At 43.2% G+C, this 25,688-nt stretch overlaps 1 protein-coding gene across 7 annotated transcripts in view; it reads right to left on the bottom strand.

The window, feature by feature from the left end:
• SLC44A2 (solute carrier family 44 member 2 (CTL2 blood group)) overlaps positions 1-25,688 on the bottom strand; it is a 235,826-nt gene that overhangs the window by 109,398 nt on the left and 100,740 nt on the right. The gene's annotated exons all lie outside the window — the stretch shown is intronic.

The following is a 25,688-nucleotide window of genomic DNA, read 5'->3' as shown; positions in this document are numbered from 1 at the left end:
TTTGATGCCTTTCAGAAGTGCTGAAATATAAACTGTAATCAACCCCAGACATTGCAATCAATAGGTCTCTTTCCTTCTTCATTTCAAATCCATTTTTTCCTGTATATTTCATTTATCCATGCTCAAAGTCTGATTTCCAGAGAATAGCAAGGAAAGATAAGAAGGACTTCATAAATGAACAAAGCAAAGAAATGGAAAACAACAGAATGGCAAAGATTAGAGAAAACTGGAGATATCAAAGGAATGCTTTGTGCAAAGTTGTGCATGGACAAAAATTGTAGAGACTTGTGGGAAGCATCCCCCTCCCCAGAATAATCAAGTAATTTGGGAAATATTTTTATATTGTATTTCCCTAAAGAAAAAATGGAGAAATATGTTTCAGATTTAGAGGCAGAAAGCAGCCCCCCAGTCTTTCTTAAAAGTCCACAGCAGATGCCACTTAAGGAGATTTATTGAAAGAGGAAGCCACATGGCTCCATTCATAAGCAAAGCAAATACTACAGGCAGAAATCCATTCAAGACAGGATATTTCCTTGCAGCAAAGTTTGACAGCTAACAAAAACAGAATTGTAGGATAAGGATAAGGACAAGCAGCCCCTCATCCAAGATCCAACACTGGACAAAAGTCATTAGCCACAATAGGAATTGCCTTTTTGAAACACAAAGCCCATATTGCACAAATCCCAAACTTCGAAGTTACAGAAACTATAAAGATTCCTCCACTCATTCAGCCATTTGGTCAGCTGTCCCAGAATCACATCTGGTTGGTGGTCCTGCTTCATCAATAAACTTTCTTTCCAGTCAGCCTCCATGTTGTGTCTTTCTCCCAGGTTGGAACTGAACCAGATGAATTTTCCTTCCAACAGACTTAATAGGAGCAGAAGAGATTAAGATGATACGGCAAGCATACACAGAAGAACTATACCAAAAAAGTCTTAATGTCCCTAATAACTACAATGGTGAGATTGCTGAGTTCAAGCCAGACATCCTGGAAGTGTGAAGTCAAGTAGGCCTTAGGAAGCATTACCAACAACAAAGCAATCGGAGGTGACCATATTCCAACTGACCTATTTAAAATGCTAAAAGATGATGCTATTAAAGTGCTGCACTCAAAATGTCAGCAAATTTGGACAACTCAATAATGGTCAAAGAACTGGAAAATGTCAGTTTATGTTCCAATCCCAAAGAAGGGCAATGCCAAAGAATGTTCAAATTACCGTACAATTGAATTAATTTCACATCCTAGCAAGGTTATTCTCAAAATCCTACAAGCTAGGCTTTAGCAATATGTAAACCAAGAACTACATGCTGGGTTTTAAAGAGGCAGAGGAACTAGAGATTAAATTGCCAACATTCGTGGGATTATGGAGAAAGCAAGGGAACTCTAGAAAACATCTACTTCTGCTTCATTGACTATCCTAAAGACTTTGATTGTGTAGATTACAACAAACTGGCAAGTTCTTAAAGAGATGGGAGTTCCAGACTACTTTACCTGTCTTCCGAGAAACTGCATGCACACCAAGGAGCAACAATTAGAACTGAACATTGAACAACATATTGGTTCAAAATAGGGTTAGGAGCACAACAAGGCTGTATATTGTTGTCCTGCTTATTTAACTTTTAGGCTGAGTACATCATACAAAATGCTGAACTAGATAAATCACAAACTGGAATTAAGATTGCCAGGAGAATCATCAATAACCTCAGAAGATAGCACCATAATGACAGAAAGTGAAGGGGAGCTTAAAGAGCCTATTGATGAGGGTATCAACCACTCTTTGGGCCAAATGCCTAGAGAAAATAAACCAAACATCACTTCAATATTTGGTAAAACAAAAAGCTCTTTTTTTTATTCCTTCCTCCGCAAGGGCTCCAAGAAAATAGTTAAGCAAATAAAGTAGGCTCTAACCCAAGTTTCACGGAATCTGGTATTTATAATGAATTCCCCTTATTATCCCCTATTATCCCTGATTACCCTTATTACCGATGATTACCCTTACTACTCATGATTACTCATCGTAATGCAATCACATCTATCATGGTTAATTCGCATATTTGAACCAAACAGCGTTTCCAACACACCGCACGTGTTTATTATACAAAGTCTTTGCTGATGGAGGGAATCACCATTCTTCGGGTCAACTGGGCTTCGTTTCAAACGTGTATATTGCGTAGTTGTGACAGGCATCCCCCTCTACCAGGAACCAGTCTATAAAATAATATATATCACAACTTATTTTTCTACTTGTGGTCCAGGTTTTTCTGGATATTTTACATAAAATTACCTTATCAGTCTGTTTGCACATATATCTGATACTTTCACCCAGATTGCCTCTGTTTCAGGGTACCCCTTCCATCTCACTAAATATTGCAACACTTTTCTACGTATCCAGGAATCTAGGATTTTGTCAATTTCAGCATGTGTAGAATTTCTAGCTATTACAGATTCTTCAAGTTGAGGTAAATTAATGCGTTCTACAGGCTTCAATAAACTAGCATGAAACATAGGATGTATTCGGTGTAATCATGGCAGTAGTTTAAGTTTTACAGTTACTGGGTTTATCACTTTTGTAATTTGGAAAGGTCCAATATATTTTGGTCCTAATTTCCTACTATTTAAGTGTAGTTTTATAAATTTAGTTGATAAATAAATATAATATCCTGGTAGGAATGTTTTATGCTCTTTTCTTTTCTTGTTGTTTGTATTCTAGTGCTGTTTTATTGAGAGTCTCTTTTACTTTATCCCAACTATCCTGTACTTTTTTCGACCACATTTTGACACTTATAGGATGTTGATCATCACACTGTAAATCAGGGGTTGGAACAAATTCTATCCCATTTACTATTTGGAATGGGCTATAGCCTGTGATTTCATGCGTGGCATTGTTATATGCTACTTCAGCAAATGGAAGTAAATCAGCCCATTCTCGCTGTTGATAAGAGATGTATGATCTCAAATATCTCTCAATCATCGCATTAGTCTTTCAGCAGCATCATTAGTGCTAGGATGGTATGCAAAGCTAAGACCTTGAGAGGATCCTAAAAGACGTACAAACGCTGTCCAAAATCGTGCCGTGAATTGCACACCCCTATCTGAAATTATTCTCCTGGATGTGCCATGCAGTCGATATACATGTTTAATAAATACGTTTGCTAACTTTGTTGCCAAAGGTAATCCTTTACATGGTATGAAGTGAGCTTGTTTTGAAAATAAGTTTATGATAGCCCAGATTACCATGTATCCATTACTGCTGGGCAATTCTACAATAAAATCCATGGCTATGTCTTGCCATGGCCAGTTGGGATCTGATAGTTTGTAATAGCCCTAAAGGTTTTCCTACCCGTGGTTTCGCAGTAGCACAAACATGGCATTCTTTAATGTATTGTTCAATTTCTAATCTCATATGTGGCCACCAGAACTGCCGCCTTACCAAATGTAGTGTTTTCAAAAATCCAAAGTGTCCAGCCTGCCTAACATCATGACACTGGGATAATCTTTTTTCTATAGCTCAATGGAACATATATTTTATCCCCTCTCCAATACAACCCATCTTTATATAAGCGGTCAGTGCTATTGGTTTTTATCCATACATCCATTTTTGTAGCCTCTTGTAATTCCACAGAGATCATAGGTTGAATAACTTCGTCTCTACATGCATTGTATTGAGGTAGTCGAGATAGTGCATCCGCCATGAAGTTTTTACCTCCCAGAACATATCTCAAGTAGAAATCAAAACGTTTAAAATACAAGGCCCACCTCGCTTGTTTAGGGGACAGTTTTCTCAGTTTTTGTAGTGCTTCCAAATTTTTATGATCTGTCCATACTTCAAATTTTTCTTTTAATCCTTCTAATAAGTGTCACCATGTACTAAGTGCCCATTTTACAGCGAAAGCCTCTTTTTCCCAAATAGCCCACCGTCGCTCTGTGGTTGTAAATTTTCGTGATGTATATGCACATGACTGAAATCATCCATCTAGGTTATACTGCAATAGGACAGCTCCCACAGCCACATTACTTGCATCAGCTTGTACCACAAAACTTTTATTTGTATTAGGATGTTTCAAAATGGGCTCCTGAGAAAATAAGGCTTTTAAGTTATCAAACGCTTGCTGACACTCCTGTGACCACACAATGGTTTGGCTGGGTCTGGGTTTTGGTGACTGATGTTTCATTTTTAACAATTCTGTTAGTGGTAAAGCGATTTGTGCAAATTTAGGAATAAACTGCCGATAAAAGTTTACGAATCTAGAAAACTCTGTAATTGCTTTCTTGTTTTTGGTGCTGTCTAGTCAACTACTGCTCTGACTTTATTGGGATCCATCTCTAATCCTTTATTTGATATTCTGTACCCCAAATAATCCAACGATGTGCAGTGAAACTCACACTTTGAGAGTTTCACATACAACTTAGCATCAAGTAATTTTTTCAGAAATTTTCTCACCAAGGCCAGATTAACGATCTGGCGGTGAGAAAATTTCTGAAAAAATTAGGATAAGTCACCTAACAGTTGGGTAGGAAAATATATAAACCAGGATAGACATTTTAATCTTCTTCTTCTTCTTCTTCTTTTTCTTCAGCGTTTGTCTCGCGCTCGGGCGAGGTCCGCTAATGTCCTTGAGTACTGCTTCCACACCTCTCTGTCTGCCACGTGTGTCGGGTCTGCCTTCGCGATCTCTAGATCGGCCTTGATCGTGTCCATCCAGTGTTGTTTAGGTCTACCACGCGGTCTCGCTCCTCCGACAGTCACCTTCATTACAGATTTGATGATGGATTCTTCCTTGGCGCGGCTCACGTGGCCGAACCATCGTAGCCGGGACTGCCTCATGACCGTGGGGATGGGCACGACGTTGAACCGTCTACGCACTTCTTCGTTCCTGACGCGATCGAGTAGGGTGAGGCCTACCGACCATCGGAGCATTCGCATCTCCATTATCTGGAGTCTGCTTTCGACTTCTTTGGTCGTCGGCCAGCACTCTGCGCCGTATATGGCCACGGGCGCACCACAGAGTTATAGATTTTCGCCTTCAGGCGCATCGGCATCTTCTTGTCACAGAGGACGCCCGTGACGGACTTCCATTTGCCCCACGCTGCATTGATCCTGGCTGCCACCTCAGTTTGTAGTAGGCCTTCTTCCCCAGAGTAGTTCCCAGGTACTTGAAGGTGGAGGCGCGCGTAGCTCCTGCCCGTTCACGTGGATGGAGCCTGTCATTTCATTGTCAGTGGTCAGGTATTCGGACTTCTTTAGGTTCAGCCGGAGCCCGAACTGCTCGAGGCGGTCGTGCCACTGTTGGACTCGGTGCTCTAGTTCAGCCTTGCACAGGTTGGCCAGGAACACATCATCGGCGTAGAGCAGCGTCCATGGGGCGGGCGTGTACAGGTCGTGTGTAATTGTGTCCATCACCAGAATGAACAGCAGTGGTGAGAGAACAGAGCCCTGGTGTACGCCGACGGTAATATTAAACTCCTCTGATATCCCAGCTGCCGCTTTTACACGGCTTTTGTGACATCTGTATAGGAGTTGGACCCATTGTACGAGCAGCTCAGGCACGCCGTGGTCTCGCAGTGCGTACCAGATGAGATCGTGCGGGACTCGGTCGAAGGCCTTTTCCAAGTCTAGGAAGGTGGTGTGGAGCGGGATTTTCTTCTCTCTGTGAGCCTCCATCAGCATCCGCACACCGAAGATGGCGTCGGTGGTGCCGCAGTTCTTGATGAATCCAGCCTGGTTGACGCTGATGTCGACGATGTCCCGAATGCGCTTATCAAGGACGCGTTCAAAGATCTTCATAGTGTGTGACAGTAACCTGACCGGTCTGTAGTTGGAGCAGTCCGCTGGGCTGCCCTTTCCCTTCCAGATCGGAACAGTGGTGCTGCGGTACCAGTCGTGTGGCACTTTTCCCGTGGAGACGATGTTGTTGAACAGCTCGCACAGCCACAATGCCGAGCCCGGTAGTGCCTTTTTCCAGAAGTCGGCAGGGATGTCGTCTGGTCCTGTTGCCTTACCGTTTTTCATGGCCTTGATGGCGTCGGCGACCTCGCTGGCATAAATGCCTGAGACTGGGCCTTCAACTGGGTCACCTCGCGGGGTTCGTGGGTGTGGGAACTCCTCGGTGGAGATCTTCTCAAGTATTGCCGCCACCTCTCCGCAGCGTCTCTGGGGTTGACGATCAAATTTCCCCTTTCGTCGTTGATCCCATGAAACTGGTCAATGTCCAGGGTCTTCCTGTGTCTGCTTTTGGCTAGGCGGTAGATCTCATTCTCGCCTTCTCGCGTGTTCAGCTTCTCGTAGATGTCATCGTAGTGGGAGCTTCTGGCTGTCGCTACTGCTTTCTTGGCTGCCTTTTTGGCCGCCTTGTATTCGCAGAGCTTCTCGCTGGTCTTGTCCTGAAGAAAGGCCTTGTAGAGCCGTTTCTTCAGGTGTACGGCATCTTGTACTTCCGGTGTCAGGATAGACATTTTAATACTGTCTCTTTAAGGGAATGCTAAAATTGTAATTGGGTGTGGTTCCTCAAATGGCCATAAGATGGAGCCAGAAACCTGGGTTGTTCTGTTCTGTTGCTGCTGAGAGTGTTGCTGTTCCTATATTGATTGTTGCTGATCATAGTTCTTGGATTTGATGCAAGTCTGTTACTGAACTGTTTATGATACTGGACTTTGTTATTGGAGTATCCTTGGACTGAAAACTGACTGCTTTAACCGTGAATGACTTCGACTGTTTGTTGACCTTTGCTTAAACATTTATTGGAAATAAAAACCTACATTTTACTATACAGTGTATCTGTGTGCTGGTTGTGTTATTCTTCACTACGTCTCCCTGTGTGCGCTCATTTCCTAACAGGGAATTACCTCAACACACATGCTCCTCCATTGTTTTAGTATAAATTAAGATATCATCTAAGTATACTAAAACACCACAATATAATTCTTGTAATACTTCATTGATGAGTTGCATGAAGACGGCAGGTGCTCCTTGCAGCCCAAACGTTAAATTGGAAACAATTAGCAATTAAGGGACAATTAAAAGTAGTTTTCCATTGATTCTCCTCTCGTATCCGAACTCAATAGTAAGCTTCACATAAATCCAATTTAGTGAAATAATGGCCAGTTGCTAAAGTTGGTAACAAATCGTGGATTAGTGGTAAGGGGTAAATATTGTCTACACAAATAGCGTTGATGCCCCAGAAGTCAACACAAAGACATAATCCCCCATCCTTTTTCTCATGAAACAAAACAGGGGCAGCTATATGTGATTTCCTGGGTTGAATAAATCCACGCGCGAAATTCTTATCTATGTATTGTCTCATTTCCTCCATCTCTTTTGGCGTCATGGCATACATTCTTGGTTTTGGAAACTTTGCTCCAGGAATTAAATCAATTGCGCAATCAGTTGTTCTGTGTGGCGGTAATGTTTCACACTCTCTTTCGCTAAACACATCTGACAGATCTTTATATACCTCAGGGTAAATTATTTTCTCAGAATCATCTACAGCTGTTACAACTTCTCTATTATGCATGTATGGAGGGGACATAGGGCCAACTGCAATTCGTAACTTCCCAAAACCATCTTCCCACCATATCATGGGCTTCCATTTGTCTAACCATACTAGACCTAAAATTAGTGCCTCCCGCATCTCTGGTACTACAATAAATCATAAAGGCTCCCAATGACTCCCTATCTCTAGCTTGATAGGGGTTGTCATTACTGTAGCAGGATCCCCACCCAATAACGAACCATCTACTTGTTCAAAGCACATAGGTTTGGGCAGATCTTCCACTGATAACTGTAGTTCATCAACCACTTCTCTACTAAACATCTAGTACACCCAGTGTCGATCAACGCACTATACTGACCCCTCAATTTTCCTTTTAAATTCTCCAATACTACTGGTATAACAAATGGTCATACGGGATTACTCACCAAATCATCCTCTTCCAGACTGTCCTCTCCGCTATCGTATAGTCCCGAGACTACCCTGGGGATGGTTTACCATCAGGTATTTTCTTCTCACGTCTACTTGTCATTACTTCCGTATCCGTTTTTTGTGACACCCCTTGAGATCTCTCAGAATTACCTACCCCTTGTCTCATACTGTGTGTCACCCCACTACCTTGTATATTACTACTTGTGGCTCCAGGAATGCGAGCCATCTGTTTTCTCACATCAGTTTCTATAGATGGACACTCCATTGCCCTATGACCCAAACCTTGACATCGAAAACACCTCATCAGCCCTATTCCTCTATTATTACCTTTAGCTTTCTCTTTCAGCATACCTCTTGCTGTTAACATTCCCATTTGTTGTCTTCTGGGACCGCCAAACATAGGATGGAACTCCCTTAGTTCCACATCCAATTCCACAACTGTTTTATACCACTGCCCCAGTTTCTGGGGAACCCCTCTATAAAGACAAGCCTGCCTCAATCCTTTATCTAACTCAGACCTAAATTCTCTAATCAATAGTCTTTCCAGCCAGGTGCGTAACCTAGTTGCCAATTTTCAAAACTCTCTGACATACTCTACAGCAGGCCTCCCCTCCTGCTTTAATGACATTAAGGCTTCTTCATATTGATGTATCCTGAATGGATCCAAAAATAAGCCAACATCAATCAATTCCTTCACATGCATACTGTGCAGCTCTGCCACCCAATCGGCAGCATCACCTGTTAACACTGTAGTTATAGCAATGATAATAGATCACTGAAAAGGGTAGCAATTTGAATATAATCCTAGGTGGTTCACAACTTGGCTTAAAAATAATGTCAACCTGTCAGGGTTCCCATTAAATGAGGTGTTTATAGGTGGTGGACCCCAAACCATTCTTTGGGGCCAATATCCAGACATCCCTGACGGACCCCAGGATGAAACTGCTGGTCTACTGCCCACCTGCGCATTTCTGAATTCAGCCCTGGAACCTACCGGCTTACTCCAAATTCCTGATACTCCAACTACATCTACTAATGACTCATCTACTTCCATAGCAAACGCTCACCCCGACCGCCTACTCATATCCCTGCTATCTCTGGTGCTTGAACTGAAGAAAGATGTGTCTTCTGTCCTAAGTCCCCTCCCTGGACTGTCCCAAACATTCCAGAAAGTAGATTCACAAATGCTTAGTTCACCATACTTGACATGGAGCAATTCCAACGTACTAGCATTTAAACTGGTGGTAGAAGTACTCCACTCGTCTTCGTCAGCAATCCGTCTTTCTCTCCATTTTTCAAACGTCCCGGAGGGTAGCGGCATTTCTCCCACTTCTGTGGGAGGCTTCCCTTGTGAAACCTTCCCCGACATATCGTCCCTCAACTCCAATCCCAACTTCCGTTCCTTCAGGATTTTTGGCCATACCACAGGCTGAGAATCATCTTCATGTCTCGCGTTATCTGTTTGTCCACTTTCCAAAGGAACAACATTATCATCCAATTGTACTGAGGGCTGCTCAGGCAATACACACCAGCCCTGCCAAAGGCAGTATCCACCCCACCTCCGAAACATCTTCCAAACTACCACTAACAGCAGCACTTTCAGCCATAATATCATGAACAATGAAATAATATAATAGGGAGAGAGCTGACTTTCCTCTCAACTACTCTTTAGGCCAAATGCATGGAGAAAATAAACCAAATGTCACTTCAATATTTGGTAAAACAAAAAGCTCTTTTTTATTCCTTCCTCTGCAAGGACTCCAAGAAAATAGTTAAGCAAATAAAATAAAGTCGGCTCTAACCCAAGTTTCACGGAACCTGGCATTTATAATGATTCCCCCTTATTACCCCCATTACCCAATTACCCTTATTACTGATGATTACCCTTACTACTCTTGATTACTCATCGTAATGCAATCCCATCTATCGTGGTTAATTTGCATATTTGAACCAAACAGCGTTCCCAACACACCGCACGTGTTTATTATACAAAGTCTTTGCTGATGGAGGGAATCACCATTCTTCGGGTTGACTGGGCTTTGTTTCAAATGCGTGTGTTGTGTAGTCGCAACAGAGGGTGAAAGAGGAGAGTGCAAAAGTTGGTTTGAAATTCAATATTAAAAAACAAAGATCATGGTATCTGGTCCCAGGATTTTCTGGGAAGAAAGGGAAGAAATGGAAGCAGTGACAGATTTTGTTTTCTTAGGCTCCAAGATCAGTGCAGACAAGTGGCCACACCATGAAATTAAAAGATGCTTGCAATTTGGGAGGAAAGCTATGGAAAACTTTTTAACTATATTAAAAAGTAGAGATAGTGGAGTATGGAGAAGTTGCAGGACTAAAAATAAATAAAGAAAAAACTAAAATACTAGTTGAAAATCTTACAGATAAGCAGAAAAATGAATTGACAAAGAAAATAGATTGTCAGATAGTTAAAGTGAAATATTTAGGAATTTACTTAGCAGCAAGATGTGTAACAATTAAAGATGATAACTATACAAAGTTAATGCAACATATTAAGCTGGATTTGGAGAAATGGAAGAATCTGCAACTTTCAATGATAGGGAGAATAGCTGCAATAAAAATGAACATATGGCTGAAGTTACTTTTCTTATTCCAAACAATACCAATAAAAATAGAGAAAAAAAATACTTTTTAGGAAATGAACAAAATAATTTTGAAATATATTTGGCAAGGGAAAAAAGCAAGAATAAGATTGAAAATATTACAGGAATCTAAAGGTAATGGGGATTTTGGGATTCTCCCAAAATGGAGATTGGGAGTTGTATTATCAGGTATCTGTACTTACATGAGTGAAAAAATGGATCAATTTGAGGCACAGAAGATTATTACTGGAGGATCTTCAATTAGGGTGGCATGCCTTTTTGTGTTATGGAATAGAGCACATAGATATTTTCAAAAATATTACATGAGGAATGCTTTACTTTTAATATGGGAAGAAATTATATCACAAAACTATAGGAAAATACCAGTCTGGCTTTTACAATGGAAGCATTGATACATCCAAATGTTGTTAACTTGGAAAAAATTGTATCCTACAAAGACATTTTAAATGAGAAAGGGTAACTTAAAACCAGACAGAAATTACAAAACCAAGGGGTGGACCTAGCATGGTGGTCACATTTGCAAATACGAGATATGAGAAAGATGTGAAAACATGGGGTTTCTATGAAGAACCAACAATACTCAATAAGATATTATTAGGGACAGATGAAAAATTGATAAAAAAAACTATATAGTTATCTTACTAAACTTTAAAATTGAAGATGAACAAGTAAAAGAAACAATGATAGTATGGGCAATTTTTTTGCCTATACTATAAGGTAAAGGTAAAGGTTCCCCTTGCACATACATGCTAATCATTTCTGGCTCTTCTGCTCAGCTCCATTACAAAGTTGAAGAGCCAGTGCTGTCTGAAGACAGCTCCGTCATCATGCGGCCGGCTGAAGGTACACGGAATGATGTTACCTTCCCACCAAAGTTTTTGCTACTTGCATTCTTACATGCTTTCAAACTGCTCGGTTGGCAGAAGGGCTATACTATAGAACTAGACAAATGGCAAGAACTTTGGGATAGAAATTACAAACTGACAATGGCTACTGCATATCAGGAAAACCTTTATAAAATGTTTTACAGGCGGTATCTGCCACTGGCAAGAGTAGCAAAAATGTTTAAAAATATGTCCACCAAATGTTGGAAATGTAACCAGATCCTAGATACTTATTATCATATGTGGTGGACATGTGTGAAAGCAAGAAAATATTGGATAAAAATACACACATGGTTGGAAAAGATGATTAAGCAGCATATAGATTTAAAGCCACAAATATTTTTGTTAGGTATAATCAGGGGTGGGATTCTACTGGTTCATGCCAGTTCATGAGAACCAGATGTTAATTGTACATCCAGTTCAGCAAACTGGTAGTTCCGAAGCCCAGTTTTTCTCCCTTCCCCTCTTCTCTCTCTCTCTCTCTCTCTCTCTCTCTCTCTCTCTCTCTCTCTCTCTCTCTCACACACACACACACACACACACAGGTCCATGGTAAAATTGTCTTCCATGAAACCAGTTCCTGGTTCCAGAAAGGTTGGGGACCTCTGAATTAGACCATGCAGGAGAGCCCTTTTAAGGATTATGTATTAATAGAAAAGTAACTAACTTAGCTCTGATCCTAAACCAGGGGTCCCCAAACTTGGCAACTTTTAAGACTTGGCTAGCTGAGGATTTCTGGGAGTTGAAGTCCACAAGTTTTAAAAGTTGCCAAGTTTGAAGACCTCTGTCCTAAAACGGTAAAGCTGCTGTATATAAAAAACAGAGGACTCTGATCAACTATCACAGCCGCATTTTGGATCTGAGTGGTGGTCCTGGGAAAGGTGTCAGAATAACACTTAGAAGGGACCTTATACCATTTCAGAGAAATGGCTGTCCAGTCTTTTCTTAAAAACCTCATGTTGGAGCATCCAGAACTTCTGGAGACAAGTAGGTCCACTGGTTAATTGGTCTCATGGTCAGGAAGTTTCTTTTTAGTTTTAGGTTGCTTCTCTCTCTGTTCAGTTTCCATCCATTGCTTCTTGTTTTGCCTTCTGCTTCTTTGGAAAATACATTGCCCCCCACTTCTTTCTGGCAGCCCCTTAAAAGCCTGCTGCCTATCACCCTCCTGGGCAAAGCATGTGAGCCATTTCCTCCTTTCAGTGATTCATGTAAGCACTGTATATCTATAGCACATAGATAATAAAGTAAAAAACGGTGAACAACATTTTTATAGAACTATAGATAATTTGAGGCTGGGTGTGACAATGAATGGCTGGGAGGGAGGGGCCAGGTGAGGCATCCCTTGACGTGACGTTGAGTTGGTCATGCTCAGCCAGTCATGTGACCACCAAGCCACACCCACAAATTAAGCCACGACCACAGAACCGGTTGTTAAGAAATTTGAATCCCACCCTGGGTAAAATACCAGAAAGCGGACTATATATTTAATGCTACATATATTGACAGCAGTGAGAATTGTATTTGCACAATATTGAAAAAATGAGAACACCCCACCAGATGAAGACATAATTTGGAAAATATTGGACCGTACAGAGATGGATAGACTGACATTAAAAATAAAACATAAAAGAGATACAGAGTATTATTCAATGTGGAACAGGTTCTATCAATGGCTAGAGATAAGAGGTAAAAGTTAGATGAAGAAAGATCACATATGTATGTAAAATATAAATGCTGTCTATAACATAAGTATGCTAGTATAATTAATGATTATAAATGAGCTAATATAACTATATTGTTATAATTATGTGTATTATTATTATCACTATCAGCATATCTGTTATTTTTCTCTTTTTTTGGTAAAATGAAATGCCTAGATAATGCACTGCTTTCAAAATATTCATATATAAACAAAAAACTTTTATTTTTTTAAAAAAGTAGAGGTATCAACTTGCCGAGAAAGGTCTAGGTAATCAAAGCTATGGTTTTCCAAGTAGTAATATATGGTTGTGAGTGTTGGAGAATGAGGAAGACTGAATGCCGAAGAATTTATGCTTTTGAAATATCCTGTTAGAGAAGACTCTTGAGAGTCCTTGGACTGCAGGGAGATCAAATCAGTCAATTCTAAAGGATATCAAACCTGACTGTTCTTGGAAGGGCAGATGCTGAAGCTGAAATACTTTGGCCACCAAATGAGAAGTGGACTCATTGGAAAAGACCCTGGTGTTGGGAAAGATTGAAAACAAAAGGAGACAGGAGTAGCAAAGGATGAGGTAGTTAGATAGTGTATGGACGCAATAGCAGTGGTAGGATTCAAATTTTTTTTACTACTGGTTCTGTGGGCATGGCTTGGTGGGCATGGCAGGGGAAGGATACTGTAAAATCTCCAGTCAGAGGTGGTATTTGCCAGTTCTCCGAACTACTCAAACTTTCTGCTACCGGTTCTCCACAACTGGTCGGAACCTGCTGAATACCACCTCTGCACAATAGGCATGAGTTTGGGCAGACTCCGGGAGACAGTAGTAGACAGGGGGTCCTGGCATGCTGTGATCCTTAGTAACTGAACAACAACAAAGTCCAAAAGTTAGTCTCTATAATATAAGCTCATAAAACGTTTTGCTTTGCTTCCCCATTCTGAGCCCCAACTGTACGTACCCAATCACATGCAACTGCATTTGATCCCCGAACCATTTCTCATGTCACTTATCTCTTCCTCTCTGATCATTCAATAATATCAACCTGCAGTTTAGATTACATTTTCTACCCTAACTCAGAAATGGGCTGTGGTTCTTTGTGTGTAGCCTTAGCTGACTGGATAAGGTCTAATAAATCGAAATTGTCATTCTGATAGTCATTCTAAGAAGCTAGAATTCCACATAAATGATAGACCTTCCTGTTTTCAATGGGGTTAGGCAATTTTAGAGTGCTTCCAGACCTGACTCTCTCCCTGGTGGCAATGGACAGGACAATGGCAGGAGAATCTTTTATTAGCTTAATCCACAGGATGCAGGCAGTATACAAAACCACACCCCTCTGGACCATGAAGACTGGCTCCACGGAACCAATCCCTGGTGCCCCAAAGGTTGGGGGCCGCTGGCTTAGGGTACCACTTAAATCAGTAATTTGTTTCTGGGTATAATACCCAGTGCTGATCACTACCTTTAAAATCTTAGTTCCGTGTTCTTTCCTTTTTCCATATGAACCTCCAGACTTACTAGCAAGCTCATCTGGCAGTCAGTCAGGACTCAGCTCTTTCTATTGCACACCCAATCCTTTTGGAATGCAATCTCTTCATTTTTATCAGTTTTAAAAATGGCCATTAAAACATCTCTCTCTTGTTCTGACCTTCAACTGTTAATTTTAATATTACTTCTGTTTGTTTCAAATGCTATTTGACTATTTTTCTCATTCAGTTTTACATTTGTTTTTATTGTAAGCTATTAAGGGATCTTGATAGTAAGCTACTTAAATAAAGTAAATAAATAATAAAATAAATACATAAAAGAAACTACTCTAAATAAAGAAAATTAAATTTGTACCTATACTTTAATCCAAACTTTTATGTTTCATTACAAAAATACAAAGATTCCAAGTTTTCTTCTGCAAGAGATCTGAGAGCTGCTCAGCATTCCTCCTTGCATAATTAATACTTGGAGAAGAAGAAATACACCAGCCTCTTTTAACTGACAAGATGTTTGCTTATAACAAGATTAACCTTCATAATTCATAATTATCCTCCCCAGATCTACTGCCTTCTCCCCCTCCCCTGATTTCCAAGCTACAAAAAAACAACAATCCAGGGACTACCGGTAGTTGTAGGACATGTCCTGTAAGATTTCTGGTCATTAATGGAAACTTTTGGAAGACAATCATGCATAGAAAGAGATCCCCAGACATATAATCTGGAAAGTGTACACTAAGTGCATTGCAACCTACTGTAGTCTAGATACTCTGGAATGGTATCTTTCATTATTTAAATCTACCCTATGACCATCTTGGGAGCAGATAACAAAGAAAGAAATAGAAATATTGCCTTAAAATGAAGGATTCCTCTTTCTTTTATGTAAACACATGCCATCACCGATCTTGGGAGTAAAGGAAACAGTCCTCTCAAGGCAGGGAGGTGCAACAACTGGTTCCCAGATAATGTTAATTTCTCTTTGTTTTTTAAGCAACATTGCCAAGAGTGTTCGGAGAGCACTGGCATGTTGCCCTTCTGATACAAAATTAAAGTACCTTTCTTATTAGAAATTAAAACAATACCGTCTTCTCAAATTCTCAAATTACCAAGTAATCAACTCATCTCACATACTATATAAACATTATTTACTAGATGGGCCTTAGCTACTGGAAGCAAAATAGTTCCCCCAAGTCTAGTATCCACGGGATAACTAAGCAATCAAAACCTCATATAAACATAATCTCCATAATAGCCCAGGAAATAGTCATTTAACTTTACAGGAGAAACAAACCAAACAGGTACTAAAATAGAACTCCTAGAATTTATCGTTTTGTTCTTTCACAATTACATTTGAAAGAAACCCATAAAGAAATAGATCTTGTCTTTCACAAGCACTACTGTTCTTCCTTTTACTTTGGGTATGGCACCTCAGCTAACTCTATTCCCCCTCCCTTTCCCACAGCTCCAGTTGTGGCAGCACTGAAAGCCCCAAAATGGCCACAGCCAGGTCAGCTTCAGGGTTGACAGATGCCCCCCCTCAATTGAAAAGGACTTCCTGCAAAAAACATTCAGAGAGGGATTAGTCAAAATCCATCCTAACCACCCCTTCCATTCCCCCCAGGAGTGCCCTTTCTGGGGAAACTCATCATGGAACTGCTTAACCAATCTGTCTGCCTTCACTTCCCAGCTCTTAACCCAAGTGACCTCTGAGGAATATCCCTTCCAAGGAACTAGACCCATGATGGCGAGCTGCAGGCAAACTTACCTCAATGTGCACGCCTCACAGCTGATTTTGGGCCAGTTTGCGGCCTTTTTCAGCCTCCCAGAGGCTTGAGGAAGTCCGCTGCAGGCTTTGCAGGCCTGTTTCGTCACTCCTGTTTTTCCGGAAATACCAGAGGTGACAAAACAGGGCTAGTTTTGGGCCTGCAAAGCCTGCAGAAGCCTTCCTCAAGCCTCTGGGAGGCTGAAAGAGGCCTCAAACCAGCTGAAAATTAGCTGTGAGGCACAGTGGAGGCAAAGGGAGTGGCAGCAGGTGGGTGGGTATTGCATGCATAGGGGATGTGGGGGCGCGCATTCTGGGTGCTGGCACACAAGCGTGAGCATGCAAGTGTGCACACAATTTTTGGCACAGGAGCCCAAAAAGGTTAGCCACCACTGAACTAGACACTGTAATCGACCTCTGTGAAATCTGGAGTCTAAAATCTTCTTTACTCATAATGCATCTCATCCTGCATTACAATTGGCTTGGGAGCTTACCACCAGCTTTAGCAGGCTGCTTTGAAAGATTGGATGCAAGTAGAGGAGTTTAAGTTGCACCCTAACAGGGTTAATAACTTTCACTATGAGAAAGGGTCCTATGACCCAGTTTTTTTTACATGGCAGCTTTAATTTTAATTTTTAAGTTCTTTGTGTATAAGAAAACTTTGCTGCCCATTCAAATGGTGCAGGGGGCGAGTGGAGTTTATTGGCTTGGACTTTGTGGGATTTTCCTGCCACCCACAAAGCTTACTTGGTGTTCTGCCAAGGCTTCTTTTAGTGACCCCATCCACTCATTTAATGACATGGATGAAGGAGGTTCCCTGGGCAGTTCAGACATGGGGACAAACTCCATGTCATTGATGACGTGAAAAGGAGTCAGGTCAGTGCTGCTATGCATCACATTATTGTATGCCAACTCAGCGAATGGTAGACGTTCAGCCCAGTTGGACAACTGGTAGTTAACACAGCACCTTAAATACTGTTCCACCATGGTGTTTGCTCATTCCACTGCACCATTTCTACTCAGATGGAAAGCCAAGCTAAGTTCTTGCAAGGATTCCATGTTTCACACGAACTCCCTCCAGAACGTAGCAGTAAACTGGACCCTCCCATCAGAGATGATTCTACAGAGAACTCCATGCAACTTGTAAGCAATTTAGCAAGCTTCTTTGCAGATGGGAAGACTGAACAGGTGATAAAATGGGTTTGCTTGGAAAACAAATCTATCATGTTCCCGCAACCCTCTGGGAGTTCAACTATAAAATCCATGGCGATTTCCTCCCAGGGTCGGGAGGGGGTCTGCCACTGCTGAAGGAACCCTGGGGACTCTTCAGGTCTTTTCTTCATGGCTGCACAGGTGGCACAGCTCTTTACATAGTCCTCAATGTCTTTCTCCATCTTTGGCCACTGGAGCTATCATCTGGCCAGAAGGTTTTTACATAAACAAAGTGTCTAGCTTGCTTGGAATCATGACTTCTTTGAAGTATCTGGATTCACAGGTTGCTAGGCACATATAGCTTGGAAGCCTTCCAGGCTAGTCCCTCTTTGGATGTCAGTAGAACCTTGTAGTCTTTGAACCACGAATTTGCTGGCAGCTCATGTTTTAGCTTTTGGGTGAATTTTCCGGTGTTTGTAGTATCTTGTCTCCTAGTTTGGCCTTGGATAGTGGCTTGTGACACAGGTTGTAAAGGAGGAATCATGGAATGGATAACCTCCTCCTATTTACTGTTGAATTGTGGTTTTCTGGATAGGGGGTCTGCTAGGAGGTTTTTCCCTCCAGGGATGTATTTTAGTTCAAAGTTGAAACGTTTGAAATACTACATCCATTGAACCTGCTTAGGGGAGAGTTTCCTTGGGTTTTTTAAATGCCTCGTAAGTTTTTGTGGTCAATCCAGACTTCAAATGGCACTTCACTCAAGGAAATGTCTCCAGGTTAGGAGACCCCATCAGACCGTGTAGGCTTCCTTTTCCCACACTGCCCATCTTCTTTCGGTGTCAGTGAGTTTTGCCCTTGGCATTTTTCTGAAGGAATACTGCGGCAAGTGCCATGATGCTGGCATCGGTCTGGACCACAAAGGGCTGTTTGGGGTCAGGGTGCCTGAGGACTAGTTCCTTGGTAAACAGTTTTTTCAATGTTTCAAACGTTCATTGGCAGTCCAAAGTCCATTTTAGAGGTTGGCTGAGTCGCGGCTTCTGAGACACTCCCCCTCAGTTTTTAACAGTTTGGTAATGGGCAGGGCAACCTCAGTGAAAGCGGGGATAAATTGCCACTAGAAGTTGGTGAATCCCAGAAGCGTTGGAGTTGTTTGTGCATGAGAGGGGGTTTCCAATCTAACACTAGCTTTTACCTTAGCCAGATCCATTTCTGCTTCCTTATTTGACACTCAGTAGCCCAGGTAGTCTAGAGCAGTCTTGTGGAGCTTGCATTTTGACAGCTTTGCCTATAGCTTTGTTGCGAGGAGCTTTTTAAGCATCTGGCGCACTAGTTTGTCATGCTCAAGGGTCTTGCTGAAAATGAGAACGTCATCTAGATAAATGAGGACCACTTTATAGAGGTGCTCATGTAACACCTTGTTTATCAGCTGTATAAAGAGAGCCGGGGCTCCTTGCAGTCCAAAACTGCAAAGAGCCCCTGCCATTGCAGTCCAAAACTCCTTGCAGTCCAAAACTGCCTAATGGGCAGTTAAAGGCAGTTTTCCACTCATTTCCTTTCCTGATTTGCACTCGGTAGTATGCCTCTCACAGGTCCAATTTGGTGAACATCTTTCCCTTAGCTAGGTGGGCTAGCACGTCCTTCATCAGAGAGAGTGGGTAGGTGTTTCCCACACACATGGCATTTATTCCTCTAAAATCAATGCAATCTCATTAACCCATCTTTTTTCTCATTGAAGAGTATTGGGGCAACTACTCTGGACTTGGCCAGTTGTATGAATCCCTGGGCCAGGTTGGTGTCAATGTACTCTCTCAGTTCCGTCATTTCTTTTGGGATCATGAAGTACATATTTGGCTTGTACAGTTTAGCCCCTGGCACGAACTCTATGGTGCAGTCTGTGGGGCGGTGGGGGTAGCGAGTTGCTTTCTTCCTCACTGAATGCTGCAGCCAGATCCTGGTATTCCTTGGAGAACTGGGGGCTGCCAGGAGGTGGCTCCGCAGTGGTGGCGGCTTTCTCATTCTGTGCAGTGCAGGCTGATTTAGTAGTGGCTTTTCCTTTTGTCAGGCAGGGAGGTGGAAGGGGACCCAGTCCCAATTTCAGCTTTCTGTAACTGTCTTCCCATGAAATTGCAAAGCCCCATTTGTCCAGCCACATCAGGCCTAGATGACTGCCTCAGTCATTTTTGGTGCCACCATAAACTCGATGATTTCCCAGTGGTGGCCCATTTCCAGCCTCACAGGTTCAGTAACCAGAGTGGCGGGGACTCCCCGTATCAGTGACCCATTGACCTGTTCAAAGCATATGGGACGAGCTAGGGGTTTTGTTCCAATCCCTAGCTTCTAGGCTGGGGGGAGGCTGATCAGGCATCAAATGCAAGCCATCATAGATCTACATTTCCCAGGGCTCCTATCCTGGGGACTACTATTCTTGATTTTATAGCAAAAGGATGGATGGCTTCACTTACCATTGGGTCATCCTCGCTGTCATTGTCACTGTCGCATATGACTGTTGGCAGGGCTTCCAGAACCGTACTTTCCTCTTCCCCTTTGAGGGGGGGAAACTTCAAAGGCTTGGTGGATAAACTTCCCTTTCTCTGCAGGTTTCTGCAGTGGCCTTCTCAGTTTGGTCAGAGTAGGGGTCCTCGCTTGAGGAACTGGAGAGGGGGCTAGGCATTAAGATTCTCAGTGACCCTGCTGGCCATATCTGAAGCACTTGATTGGTGTCATTGAGGCTCCTCTCGACTGCTCTTCTGCTTGTGGCAGGCTTGATTGCCTGCCAAGTTGTCTTATTGGCTACTTTTCTGGCACTTCCTTCTTGTGCAGCTGGAGCTCAAGATCCATGGCAATTGCAACCCAGTACCATTCATGGATGTGGTCTGGGACACCTCAACATACACAGATTTGGTGTAGTTCATGATCCAAGCCCTCCTTAAAGTAGTGCACCAAGAGGCACTTGGGACAGTTCCACAGCTTCCCAGCCACTCTTTGGAATTCTCTAAAATATTCCTTGGCTGGGTGGTCCCTGTTTGATGCCTTTGATCTCCGCCTCAGCTTCTTACGCCTTGAGCTGTGTCCTCAAACCTGGTTCTCAGATATTGCAGAAAGCCATTGATGTTCTCGAGTTCTGCGGCACCCTTGTTGTGGAGTTGGGTCACCCAGTGGTGCATTTCAAAAAAGTTTACCACTGGTTCAGTGGGCATGACTTGGTGGCCACACTATGTACATGTGCACACACTTTGTGCATGCGCATGCCAAATGCACATTTTGCACAGGCACAGAGGCTTTCCAACTCATCTCCTGCAATCCTGCACTCTCCCTGTCACTTCAGCTGCTGATGCACAGCAATCTGCTGTGCCACGCAAAGCAGCTGCACTTCAAAAGCAGGACATAAAGGTCAGTATGAGAGTCTGGGCGAGTGGGTGAACCCAACAGCAGAGCATCTTAGAGAACCAGTTCAGTCTCCTCTGCTCTTTGGTGCTACTGGTATGTCAGAACTGGGCCAAACTGGTAGAATACCACCACTGGGGTCACCCACTCCTCTGCTTCTCCTCTAGGTCAGGGGTGTCAAACTTGATTTCACTGAGGGCTGCATCAGGGTTGTGTTTGGCCTTGGGGGCAGGGATGGGCATGGCCAGCTTGACATCACTTGTGTCAGGGGTGCCTGTGGTGGCCTGAGCACTCTACCAACAAAAATGGGCTCCTGAGTTCCATTTTCGGCTGTGATGTCCTCCTGCAGCCCTCTGCCAGTGAAAAGGGTGCTTGGGTTGGCTGTGTGTGCTCCACTGGGCCCCATTTTTGGCTGCAACAGCAACCTACAGCTCTCTGCCAATGAAAATGGAATTCCACAGCCCTCCCAAGCTCCATTTTTCCTGGCAGAGGCACCATGGGCCAGTCCTTTGCTGTTTCCAGGGCGGCTCCATGGGCCAGATCTAAGCACCCCATGGGCTGGATCCAGCCCCCCACGCCTTGAATTTAACACCCCTCCTCGAGGTTGTCAATGATGGTAGATATCATTTCTTGGGTGGTTAGATAGTCATCCCTGCAGCAGTCAATGTGGGCCAAAACTCGGTTTAGGCTATTTTGTCTGGACTCCTGTCAAAGGTAGTGTCATGCCTCCACTGAAGTCTGAATCTGCAGGGAAAGATGAGCTGGAAAAAAGAGCCAACAGAGATCAAAAGGGCAGCTCTGTTGGTCTTGCAGAAAACTAGGGAAGGGCAGAGTCAGTGCGGGAAGCCTCTTCTGAATTAGAAAGGCTTGTGGACAGGCAGGAGCAGGAGAGACAGAGCTCAGGCAAAGAGCAAGGACCACCCCCTGCAAGACCAATGCAGACTGGGCCAGCTACGAGGGAGGGGTGCCCCACCCCCCTTTGCAAGGCACGCCTGGAGACTGAGATGTAAGAAGATGCCAGTGGGAGGGGCATTTGTTGGGAAGAAGCATTGAATCTATGGAGCCTTGTGTGTACTTGCCGATGCCTAGAGATTACTGTGCTTTTGTCTTGTGGGGCTTGCCTGGTTTGCCTGGCTTACTGGACTTCTTGCTTCTGGTTACTGTTTGGCTAAGCCTGGCTTATTGGACTGCTGGCCCTGGTTATTGTTTGGCTAAACCTGGCTTATTGGACAGCTGGTCCTGGTTACTGTTTGGCTAACCTTGCTTACTGGACTACTCACAGCCAAAGGCTGCTGAAGGTGCTTGTGAGAGCTTTACTCTAGGACTTGTAGTAAACGTAGGAACGTTTGGGGGCAAAGTTGGAGCAATAAAATCATCACAGGTAGCTCTAAAATGGTGTGGATCAGCTGGTCACACAGTCAGCTGTGGTGTGGGGATGGGAGCAGACATCCACTGGAGCTGGACTCAGATGGAAGTAAGTCCATCCAGGCAGCATCTGTCCAGCCAGCGGCATCTGGGTTTGGCCCAATTGACTAGGAGGGCTCTGCTGCAGTCTAGGCTCAACTGAGGAAATGGAGGCAGTGGAGGGCTGACAGGCTGGGCTGTCAGGGAGGTAGACTGGGCCTGTCTGGGGAGACTCTGCCATGCACTGGACTACGCTAATGGGAGCGGCATGGGAGTTATCCCCTAGGTAGATTGGACCTTCTGGGCAGGAAACATAAAAGTCGACTGGCCAGGGACTACCATCACCAGTCCAGGTTGCTGATCGGCAGCCCTACACTGCCAAGGCTCAGCTGGACAAGCTTCTCTGGCAATCCCTCTATGGTCTGGCTGTGCTCCGCAGTCAGGTACTTCTAGTCCCTTGACTCACTGAGGTCCAGGGATCCTGTCAACCTCTACTCGAGGATCATGGTCCTCTCTTCCCTCATAGAATCGACTGGACATTCTCTGGCCAGCTCCTAGAATGCAGATCGACAGTCAATGTCTTCCTCTGCTCAGTATAGCTCCTGGGTGGTTGGCCTCGGGGCCCAACTGGAGCTCAACATTCACCACCGCTGGTGCCACTGGGCCAAGGGGGGAAATTGTAGGCTTTTGGCGGTTCCTCCACAAGCCCCCATCCATCTTGAATCAGATTTGGGGCTGCCACTCCGCCGATGCCCGCAAACTCTGAGGCAGTGGGATTCCTCAAAGAATAGATTTATTGGACATATCATATTGGCACGACCTGGTGAAAACTGACTTTAAATGGTCCCACGGTTTTCACCTAATTAAAAGTTCTTCCACTTTCTCCAAACAATCAGTCACATGGTCCAATCAAGATACAGTCCAGTTGCTAGATGACTCCATTTCCTTCCTACTGGATACTGGTGGGAATGCCCTTAGTTCCCAATAGCAAGTATTTTATTTTGGCTACAGCACCTCAGCTATACCCCCTCCCTTTCCCACAGCTCCAGTTGTGCAGCACTAAAGCCCCCAAATGGCCATAGCCAGGTCAGCTTCAGCTTCACAGTTCTTTTGTTTGCGGTCCAAAGGGGGTGCCAACCCAACCCTGCGGGAAGCGATTTGCTCCTCCATGCAAAACCTCAAGGGCTTTGAAGAACCAATGGGAAAGGGGAGCCTGGCCTTCCTTGCCCAACTCCAGGTGGCCTAGTTTTCCTAGAGCTTAGCATCCTTCCATACAAAGGAGGAACACAACACCAGCTGAAGAAGTGGCAGAAAAGGGGGTTGCCATTTGCAGAATGGAGATGCGGAGCTATGCAGGTCAATGAGACAGTGGAGACTAGCCATCACTACATGGTGGAAGGAAGGAAGAAAGGAAGGAAGGAAGGAGGGGAAAGGAGGGAGAGCAATCCGATTCAACCTCTCTTTGCGTGTGCCTCCTGCTTGGTTGCAGCTGAGCAAGAAGAAGAAGTCGGCCGGTGGCCATGTGGACTCCTGCTAGACAGGACCTCTGCTGCTGCTGCCGTGAGACAGATGTCAGGGTGTGGGTAGCCTGGCTGTGGGGTTCCTGAGGTGCATAGATGTGGGGTGCATGGGGCAGCTCCAATTCCCCATCACTTCGCCTCGTGGCTGCGGCATCGGTGTGCCATTTGGCCTCCTGCTCAGTTGAAGTGTCCAGGTGAGGGTGGCCTGGCTGTGGGGGTCCTGAGGTGCACAGGTATGGGCATGAGGGACATCACCATCCCCTCAGCCACCTGCCTCACATGACTTCGTGGTGCGGCACCAGCATTCCAAGCAACCAGGTAGTGAGATGGAGTGGCCAGGTCTTAACTAGGGTTGATTTTTGGAGTAGGGCTTATATTAGGTGCAGCTGTTAAAATCAGGCCAGGGTTTATTTTCAGGGTATGTTCTATTTTCATCAGTTTCTACCCAATATGGGTTGTCCTTAATTTAGGATTGTAACTGAGCCCTGAATTACAGTTGTATGATGGTCATTAAGTGGTTCACCATACGACTGCGCCCAATTTGATGACATTTTTGTGGTGTCATTAAGGGAACACCATAGACATTAAACAAATTCATTGTTCTCAATGGGCATTTGTTTCCAGAAAGTGGAAATAAATGCTGGTTTCTGGCAAAAAATATTTTAAATTGTGGCCATTTGATTGCAGAACATTGCAAAGCGCTGTAAATGAATGCCAGTTGCTGAGAACCTAAAATGTGATCACATGACTACAGGGGAGACATCAGAATTTCAAATTGTACAGATTTGTGAATACCTAGAAGCAAGCAAATTTATAACCAGAAGTCAACATGGGTTTCCCAAAACATATCATGCCAAACAAATCTTATTTCACTCTTTGACAAATGACTAAATTAGTGGACCAGCAAAATGCAGTGAATATTTCAGGATTTCAATAAGGCATTTGACAAGGTAGACTATAAGCTGAGATAATGATAGAAATACTGGCTGAAGCTTTGGAAATAACTCAAGAGAAGATGATGGATGGAATAGATGAGGTTTATCGAGTTTTCACAAGATATGCAATGAGAAATAGCTTACCAAGAGAAGTTCACATTAGATTTACAAAGAAAGCCATTAAAACGCAAATATTGCAAGTGGCAAAAGAGAAAACATTGAAATATAAAGACAAGAAGATTGTAGTCTTGAAACAAATACCCAGAAGAATGAGAGAGATGAGAAGAGAATACTGATTCCTGACTAAAATGCTACTTAAAAAAGAGGTGAATTATAGATGGCTCATTCCAGAAGGTTTAATGTTCACATGGCAAGAACAGAGACATAGAATTGACTCAATTGAGAAAGCGGAATTATTTCATTCAGAATTTTTTGGAGGGAAAGAGGAAAAGGCAGAAAAAGAGATCTCACTAATTGAATTCCAAGAGGACTGCCAAATGGCGATTGAAAAAGAAGAAGGTGCAGTAGGTGGAAAGGTGGAAGCCAAAGAACAATGTGAACTAAGATCTACAAGAGCTGCTAAACCTAACTACAAAATATAACCATGGAAGAGAAAAAAAATGATTACAATTAATATAAATGGACTTAACTCAGCCGTTAAAAGAAGGAAAACCTTTCATAAATTGGAGAAATTAAAATTTGATATAATTTGTCTACAAGAAGTACATATTAAAAAACAATATGAACAATTGTTGATACAGCCAAAACTTGGGAAAATATTTACTTCCTTGACACAATGTAAGAAAAGAGGAGTGGTTTTATATATTAAAGAGACCATCCCAGCAAAATTGATTTATACCGATGATGATGGAAGAATACTAATGGTGGAAATAATGGACAATAATACGAAAATACTCCT

The sequence above is a fragment of the Pseudonaja textilis genome, chromosome 2 (assembly GCF_049901715.1).
Source record: "Pseudonaja textilis isolate UNSWEBS1 chromosome 2, rPseTex1.2, whole genome shotgun sequence".
NCBI classification, from domain to species: domain Eukaryota; kingdom Metazoa; phylum Chordata; class Lepidosauria; order Squamata; family Elapidae; genus Pseudonaja; species Pseudonaja textilis.
This window is presented reverse-complemented; position numbering and strand designations above follow the sequence as displayed.